The sequence below is a fragment of the Sycon ciliatum genome, chromosome 8 (genome assembly GCF_964019385.1).
Source record: "Sycon ciliatum chromosome 8, ocSycCili1.1, whole genome shotgun sequence".
Taxonomy (NCBI): domain Eukaryota; kingdom Metazoa; phylum Porifera; class Calcarea; order Leucosolenida; family Sycettidae; genus Sycon; species Sycon ciliatum.
The window spans coordinates 28272094-28280635 of NC_088650.1; positions in this window are offsets into that span (position 1 = coordinate 28272094).

The following is an 8542-nucleotide window of genomic DNA, read 5'->3' on the forward strand; positions in this document are numbered from 1 at the left end:
CTGGGTCAAGTCCAAATGACGAACTAACTGGTGTTGCACTACCCTCTCCAGCAACTTGGACACTATTGGGAGAAGGGATACAGGTCTATAGTTGGTGGGGACTGATGGGTCACCGGCCTTGTACAGTGGCACGACAGACGCCAATTTAAATGCGGATGGAATGGTTCCAGTCCTCAGCGAGGTGCAGAACAGCACAGCAAGAGAATAAGAAAGCAAGTCAGCACACTGCTGTAGCAGAGAGCCCGGTATGCCGTCACTACCTGTGGCTTTCCGCGCATCCAACTTCTCAAGGAGACGTCGGACGTCAGCAGGAGTCACAGGATCAAGTTCGGTCAAGGAGACGGGTCCAGCGGGACCGTGCGGGGTACAGAGTTGTTCAGGACGGTTGGGATCGGTGACAATGGAGTGGAACGTGTCGGCCACCTCGCTGATGCTACAACTAGGATCTTGGCGGCGACGTGAACGCCCAGTGACTGCATTTAGAATGGCCCAAGACTTCCTAGGGTTGGCCACATTTTCTTCGCACTGACGGGAGAAGTACTCGTTTCGCTTGCGCCGATACGCGTTCCGAGCAGTGCTACGTGCTTGTTTAAACTCTGCATACAGTGTGCCGTTTGTCCTATCCTTCCGCCAACGGCTGTGCAGCCGCCGTTTACGCTGTTCGAGCTGGTGCAGCTCTCTGTCAGACCAGGGAGGTATCGCCCTCCGGGAAGGCTTAGAGTTGTGCAGCGGGGCATGCTTGTCCAAAACGTACAGGAACTTAGTGTGCCACTCTTTCCACATGTGATTTACATCATTGTGATCCGAAAAATCATGTAGAGAAGCCTCAAGGATATCTTGCCGAAAAGAGTTAATGTCAACGCCACGTATATTCCTGGTCAGCCGCGACGTCGTGGATGACGCGGGTGGCACGTCAACGGCAAGCTGAATAAAGGCTTCCACAGCGCTGTGGTCACTAATATCAGTGGGCACAACCGTTGCTAGGGACACTAGCGCCGGGTTGGTCAATATGAGATCGATCATCGTGCCTTCAGGGCACTGTGGAGTTTCACGGGTCGGCTGCATGACGATGTTCTGGAGGCCAAACGCAGCACAGAGGTCGGTGAGGTGTTTGTGCTGGGGTGCCGGATGGGCTGGGTCCATATTTACATTAAAGTCTCCAACTAGGATCACGGAAGAAGACTGCACAGCTGCTCGTACAATATCTGCTTCCAAATCTGCCCAGTAAGACACTGGCTCCCCCGGTGGCCGGTACACGCAACCAACCAGGTGCCGACCTGGTTTTCCGTTTATTTCTACCCAGACTGTTTCTGTAGATTCAGAATGCAGATCTGGGCGGGATCGAACTGGGAGATCTTGACGGTAGTAGAAGCAGACTCCGCCACCCAAGCGTTGAGTGCGGTCTTTTCGAATCAGATTGTACCCGTCAATACTGAGCTCTCCGTCTGTAATCTCGGGATCTAGCCATGTCTCTGATAGACCCAAGATGTCGTACTGACGCGTGCGGATGAGGCTGGCAATCTCTGGCAGTTTGTATCTTAAGCTACATGCATTGAGCGCGGCTATTTTTATGCCAGACTGAGTCGGCGTAGATGCATGGGGTATAAAAGGTGGTGCATGAGGATTGAGAGGGAGAGTCATAGTAGGGGCTAAAATGTTGATGCAGATAGATACAGACAAATGCGGAATAAAGTTAAGCCAATGAGACAAACAATGCAAGGCGCGCAACCTCTAACAACTTACAAGCTGTCCCTTCGCCTGCTCCCGAGCTTTCGCTGTGGCATACTCATCCGAAGCCTTGTGACGAGTTGACGAATGGCTTTGCTCTCCTCACTCTCAATCACCTGGACTCCCTGCTTTGTAGCCGGAGTAATAACACGCGCTGGGAACGTGTGTTTCCCACGAGCCAGCTTGAAGCCTTGGTCATCGGGTGATGGGTGACCAGCTTTGCCTCTACTCATCGGGAACGCGGGTGTGGATGAAGATGTAGGGGCAGTCGCCTCGGTTCGAGCACTCGTGCAGGGAGTGTGAACTCCCAACGCATTGGCGTACGTCCAAGGCTGTGGTGCATCAGGGACATGATCCTGTGCCTCCTTGTTCACACTGCCTTCTTGTTGCTGTTTTGCTGGTGTTGGTAGCGCTGCCACTTCTTGGTTTTCCTGCCCCTGCCCAAGTGGTTCTTGGGGTGGTCCAAGCTCGCTGGTTGACGTTGCAGCTCCCGGACTGATGATCGCTCCGATGCGTGAAACTTAAGTTACAGCTAACACAGCCTTTCGCCTCTGTTATATGTGTATACTGCTCTGTACATTCGTACATTGAGCACACTACCTCGAGCTTCCAGGACCGGCCTTGTTTGTTTGTGAAAATAAAATTATGTATGGAGCGCAAAAAACTCAAAATCTGAGATTTTCTAAGTCAAATGAGAGGAAGAACAATAGATTGAGAACCAGGGGTGCTAATAGAACACTGGAAAGGCACTAAAACAAAATAACTGCAGTAGCGGATTTAGACTATATTGTTCAACACGTGAAACTAGGTATGCCGGAAACTGAGAAGCGGTAAACTTCAAACAGCTTCCTTACCTGGCGATTAAATAGCGTAGGACTATCGAGTGAACGTATATCAGCAGGAAGTTTATTCCAAGCAACAGCGATAAGGAAAAGGAAGGATTTAGCGAAGTAATTGCCAGTTGGTGGAAGGACAAGAGACTTGGGGTGTCAGGAGGATGATGAAAATCGAAATTTGAAATCAAAGAGAACAGAAGGAAAGGTGTAGACGATGTGGTGAAAATAGCATAGTGAAAGGATCTGTAATCGCCATTTTATAGCTTCCCAGCCTGCACGCTGGTTAAGATTTTCTTTGGGAGTCATCCAATCTGGCTTCCTCCCTAATTTAGCGGCAAGATTCTTCTTCTCGTGCCAACTGCCCTACTCAATCCTACAACATCGCGATCAACACGAAACAAAGACGTGTCCTTGAATAGCGGTAAGCGGATTATGCCGGCATAATTTTTGGCATAATCAGGTCCTTTTCGAGAAGGAGCATAAAATGGCATCTGAAAATTACGGCAGATGCCCAATGAGGCTGTTATACACACCTGCTATTGAAGGTATAATCGAAGGCATAATTTTTGGCACAATCAGGTCCTATCTTTAGAAGGAGCATAAAAATGGTATCCGAAAAACAAGGGCAGGTGCCCAATGAGGCTGTTATATACATACCTGCTATTGAAGGACCATACATAGCGCTGCTCGTCGATTTGGAATACTTCGGTGTAGTATTTTAGCAGCCACTATAGGACATCTCCCAAAAGTTCAGCATTTGCTTGTGAATTTGGTATTCCTCTTGCATATCATTGTCTTGTACTTGCACAAAACTACCAGTCCACATCATGACAATGGTCAGGCAGAGTCCTTTTTTCATGTGACGATTATCTGTTCTGTTGGTATTTTTGGTGAAGAATATAAAAGCATAATTGGCTGTTTTCTTGAGCATTCTGTGAGCATCCGCTAAAGGATAATCTGGTCATTTTAAATGATTTTCCGAGCATAATCCGCTTACCCCTATCCTTGAACTACATGTACACCAAAGTCATCCCTTGCGACATATCCGACCATCACCTCCTCAATGTCCTCATGGTCAGCCTAGACACCAAGCCCCAGTCATACCAGACTAACAGACATGTGCAAATACGAAAATCACCTCTGCGTACACTGAAAATCAAAGACTTCCAAGACACAGCTGCCCGGAAGATGTCTAAGCAGCACCAGCAAACAATGAATAGCTCGTCACGTGTGTCTTTAGATGATTACACTGAGAACTGGCAGATTGTAGTTAGTGACACCCTGGACGAACACTGCCCTGTCAGATCGGTGCACATCAAGAAAAGACACGCCCCGACTCCGTGGGTGGACGATGAGCTTCGCCAGAAGCCTTTCCAACGCAAACGAGCACACCGTTCAATGCTCAGACACCCAGACCAGCCAGAACTCCTGCAACGGTTCAGAGCTCTTCGCAGGCAATGCAAACTCCGGACTAAGAAGAAACGGCCTACTTACTTCCAGCAATAACTAGTTCACCACAGAGGTCACCCAAGAGAGCAATACTCGGAGTACATGTATCATGAACAGTCTACTCGACAGAGTTAAAATCCACCACGAACCTGCTGCCAAGTTTCTGCCATCACAGCGACATTTGCGAACATTGTTAACAATTCATCAATAACTGACAGTCAGCCACTCGCGCCCTATGGTCCTCTACCAGAGTACTCCTTGGCACAGCTCACGCTAGTTACTGTACCACACGTGCAACTGTGCATCCGAGCAACTGTGCATCCGGAGAATGAAAAGCCGCAAAGCTACAGGACCAGACAACATCCCGGTTTCGGCATACAAGCTGATCAGTGATGAGATTGCTCCATCACTAGCCAAACTGTTCTCAATGTCTCTTACATCTGGAGAATTCCCAACACCAATAAACTCCCCAATGTCTGACCTATCCACAAACGTGGCGACACGTCGATCTCGTCTAACTACAGGCCAGTTTCACTGCTAGTCTGCTACCTCTGCCTCACGAACAATTTGCCTGCCGTAGAGGCTACTCATATGAAGGCTTACTTACGTGCGTCATTAACGACTGGATGCTCTCCTTGGACAAGGGACAGTATGTAGTAGCCGCCTTCCTTTCAGGCATTTGACACCGTCGATCACAGAATTCTACTCCAGGACCTACTAGAGATCGGTGTCGGCGGTACAGCACTACAATGCTTCCACAGCTACCTCACTAACAGAAGCCAACGTGTTGTAACCAAGGAACAGCAAGGTGAAACGTACAGCAGCAACGGGGGTGTTCCACAGGGTTCTGTCCTTGGTCCATCCCTGTTCACCCTTTCCGTGCGTGAGGAAACTCCCTTCTGTGCTCGAACACTGTACGGCTTGGCAGTACTCTGACGATGTCTCCTTGTACAGAGCTGGAACAGAGCAAGTTATGCAAGGAGCTAGAGGAAGACATTGGAAAAATGCATCAATTCTTGGCAGAAAGAGGTCTTGTATTGAATTTGAACCCCTCTAAAACCCAGTTCGCGGTGTTCAGGTCAAACTGAAAGCTTCTGGACCCCGGTGTCCAACTCCAGCTCGGTGCCCTCCACATCGCTCCCAGTGCACACGTTCGCTACCTGGGTGTGGTTCGGCTCTACCTTCCCTTGAACCTTCCAAGTTGAAAGGCTGTGGGTTTGCACACTGGAGATGTGTTAGAGCAAGGTCTTAGGTCGTTGAATGTTTCAGTAGCCTGTCACAGTGTCAGTTGTGTGCCCTGTTACGGCACGTTCTGACTGCTTATTATCTTGTTACATTCGTGGATAGTTGCTTCATATCTCGTTCCCATGTGTTTTCTTCTTCTATTTTTACATTTGATACTGGCTCATTATCCGAGTCAATTTTATTATCCAAAATCGATTTTTGTTGTCTGACCATGTCTGCATCAATATAACTATATTCTTTATTGCACTTATAAATGCTCTCAGCACGCCGACTCTTCGAACACCTTGATACATTCGAAATACCCTAAGGCATTCGATACCGTCTGGCACCGGGAGCTCTTGGCCAAGCTTCGTGGATCATTTACTGTAGACGGCAATCCCCTGCTATGGCTGACATCTTACCTAACTGGGCGAACGCAGTACGTCACGGTACATGGGACGTCCTCGGCCGACACAACAGTACTATCCGGAGTTCCCCAGGGTTCCATCCTCGGCCCCCTTCTTTTTATCTTATACGTCAATGATCTGCCCGCAGCTGCCCCGGGCACATCACTGTTCGCAGACGACACAACGCTCCTACGGGCATCTCCTAACATCACTGGCCTGATGAGTAACCTAGCTAACGGGATTCAAAGAGTAATTTCCTGGATGTCGTCTTGGCGGTTATCGCCCAATCTGTCTAAAACTAAAATCATGCTCTTTCCTTCTCAGCCTGATGTTCCGCCCCTCCTCCATCCCACTTTCCCCCAGCCTATAGACATAGTCTCCAGCCATAAGCATCTTGGCATTTTCATTGACTCTAATCTTTCATGGGAACCCCACATCGATTACATAAACGATCAAGTTCATCTTTAGGAATCCTCTCTTCTCACTGTTACCATCTCCCAATCTCTTGTAAACTCCTCTTTTACTCAGCTTACCTTCGCCCCATTTTTGATTATGCAGATACTGCTTGGGCTGGAATTTCCACAACCCGTTCCGCCAAGCTCGAAATTCACCACAAAAAAGTTCTCAAAATCCTCCTCCGAAAACCCCGCATGCTCCCATCTTCCACCCTTTATGCCCTTGCTGACACTACCCCTTTGTCTAAGACACGTAATTCACATCTTGTCACCCTTATCCATTCTCTCAAACTCAATCTGTGTCCACCTCACCTCCACCACTGTTTCAACTGGTTTTCTTCCCGTAGCACGAGAAACTCCCTTTCCCTTCCGAAACCCAAGTCCTCCTTTCTACTTCACTCTCCCCTTTTCACTGCGTACTCTGCGTGGCTGGCACTTCCCCAAGAAGCTAAGGACCTTTCTTCCCTCCACCTTTTTAAGAGCCTTGTCGTGCCTTGACTTTGATTTTGTGTTTCTCATTTTGTTGCAATCACTACTTATCCATGCCGGTTCCTTTTTTTCTTCTCCTCCCCTTCTCCCTTCCTTGCCGTGGTTGGCTAACACCCTCTCTCTTTGTATTGGCCGGTGTTCTCACTGTGCTATGAGATGCTGTAATAAATAAATAAAATAAATAAATAAATACTGTATAATAGCATTTCCCCAGTTTGTCGTGTTTTACTTCACAAAGTACAATGTAGGTAAAATCAAGTTTGCATTCCCGGTGCCTCTTGCAACAAGCACTGAAAGATGGAGCGGATTGGCTTACAGCTTTGAAACTCAGTTTTCTTCACATGGGATAATAATAATAATATTATGCATAGGCGTCTTTTGAAAATATTATTTCGGCTTCCTCGCCTGACTCCAAGCACAGACTTATACCTCCTTGCTTCTGCTGTGCCGCTCTCGGTCCGCGTGCGTTTTTTGGCATGCCAGACAATTCATAAAATTAAGCTGGGCATTGCTCCTCTTCATGCTCTCTCCTGCCTAAGCTGGTTTGCTCAATCTCAAGACATGCGCCCCAGAAACTCTCTCCGCTTCCCTATTGCGCGGTCTGCCTCTATGCAAACATACATCTCCTATCTTCCTTGCTTACCGCCATTGGTCTCTCCTCCCACAACATCTAAAATCCTGCCAATGTTACAATACATTCACACAGCTACTGCAGAATGCAACATACTAGTTGATATCCAGCCCTGCCCTAGCTTCTCTTACTTTTCAGTTCCCCTTTCATTCTTTTTCTTTCTCCCCTCTAGCTCTATTACCGCCATGGCTGGCTATCGCCCACATCACCATTTCATTGGCTAGTGCCACGTGATTGTGAATAAATAATAATAATAATAATTATCACTCCCCCCTCACGTGACCGCGGACTCCTGCATATACACTCACACAATAACCACACAACTGTTTGGGGATAGCGCGCTTATTGTATTATGCCAAACTTGACACGCTGAGTCCAGCTTGACTCAGCTGAGTCCCTAACTGCAATTTACTGCTCTAACATGAAGCCGTGCCTGGAAGAAGGGAAAGAGCGAAAAAGAAAAAAAAAATTCTGGCCTTCTGCAAGCAATAGCAAGTAATGAGTGACGGCTGTGTAAAGTCGCACAACCATGCAGTCGACCGGATGATGGTGAGTGTCCGGCACACGTCTTGCTCTCCTGCTCCACCTGCGCATACCTGTACGGTGGTGCGCTTACGGGCGGGCTGCCTGGGCCCCAGATGCCTCCTTGATGCGCCACGGAGTGCCGTCGAAGCACCTGTATCACTTCGGTGATCCAAATGCGAATGCAGCCTTGCCGGTCGCCCGCCGGCCTGCCGCCTACGCGACCGGCCTGAGACTGGCCCTGCCGCATTTGGCGCTTCTAAACGCTGTGATCCGGTAGACAGCTCACTGGGCTGCCAAATACGTGACTGGCTTGAGGACAGTTCCATACTGGGCAGGGCGCCCAGCTCAGGTCGCACGCCGTAGCGGCGTGAGCTGGGCGCGGTGAGGGTTGGTGATAACTACAGTTTCCTCCTTCCTCCTCCGGAAACTTCCATTAATGTAGAGCCGGGTTGCAATCTCCTACTGTGGGTGACTGGGGTCGGTAGCAACTCTGCACGCACATCAATGAGCATCCAAGTAGAGTATTCACCGCGGTTGGCGCCTCATGTATCACAGATGCACAGCTTCGACTCGCCATAGCCCTCCCAGCTACTGACAACAGTGAGGACAACAGCACTGGTGACTTCAATTTCAGGTCGGCATTAAGAGAGATTCAGAATGTTGAGGACGAAGTGGACTATAGTTTTCAACAGACAAGCAGTGAAAAACGCAGCAAACACCAAACAAGATCCAGGGTGGAAATGACCAAAAATATGGATAACTAGTAACTACTTGGTGTGATAAGATGAACCTACTACG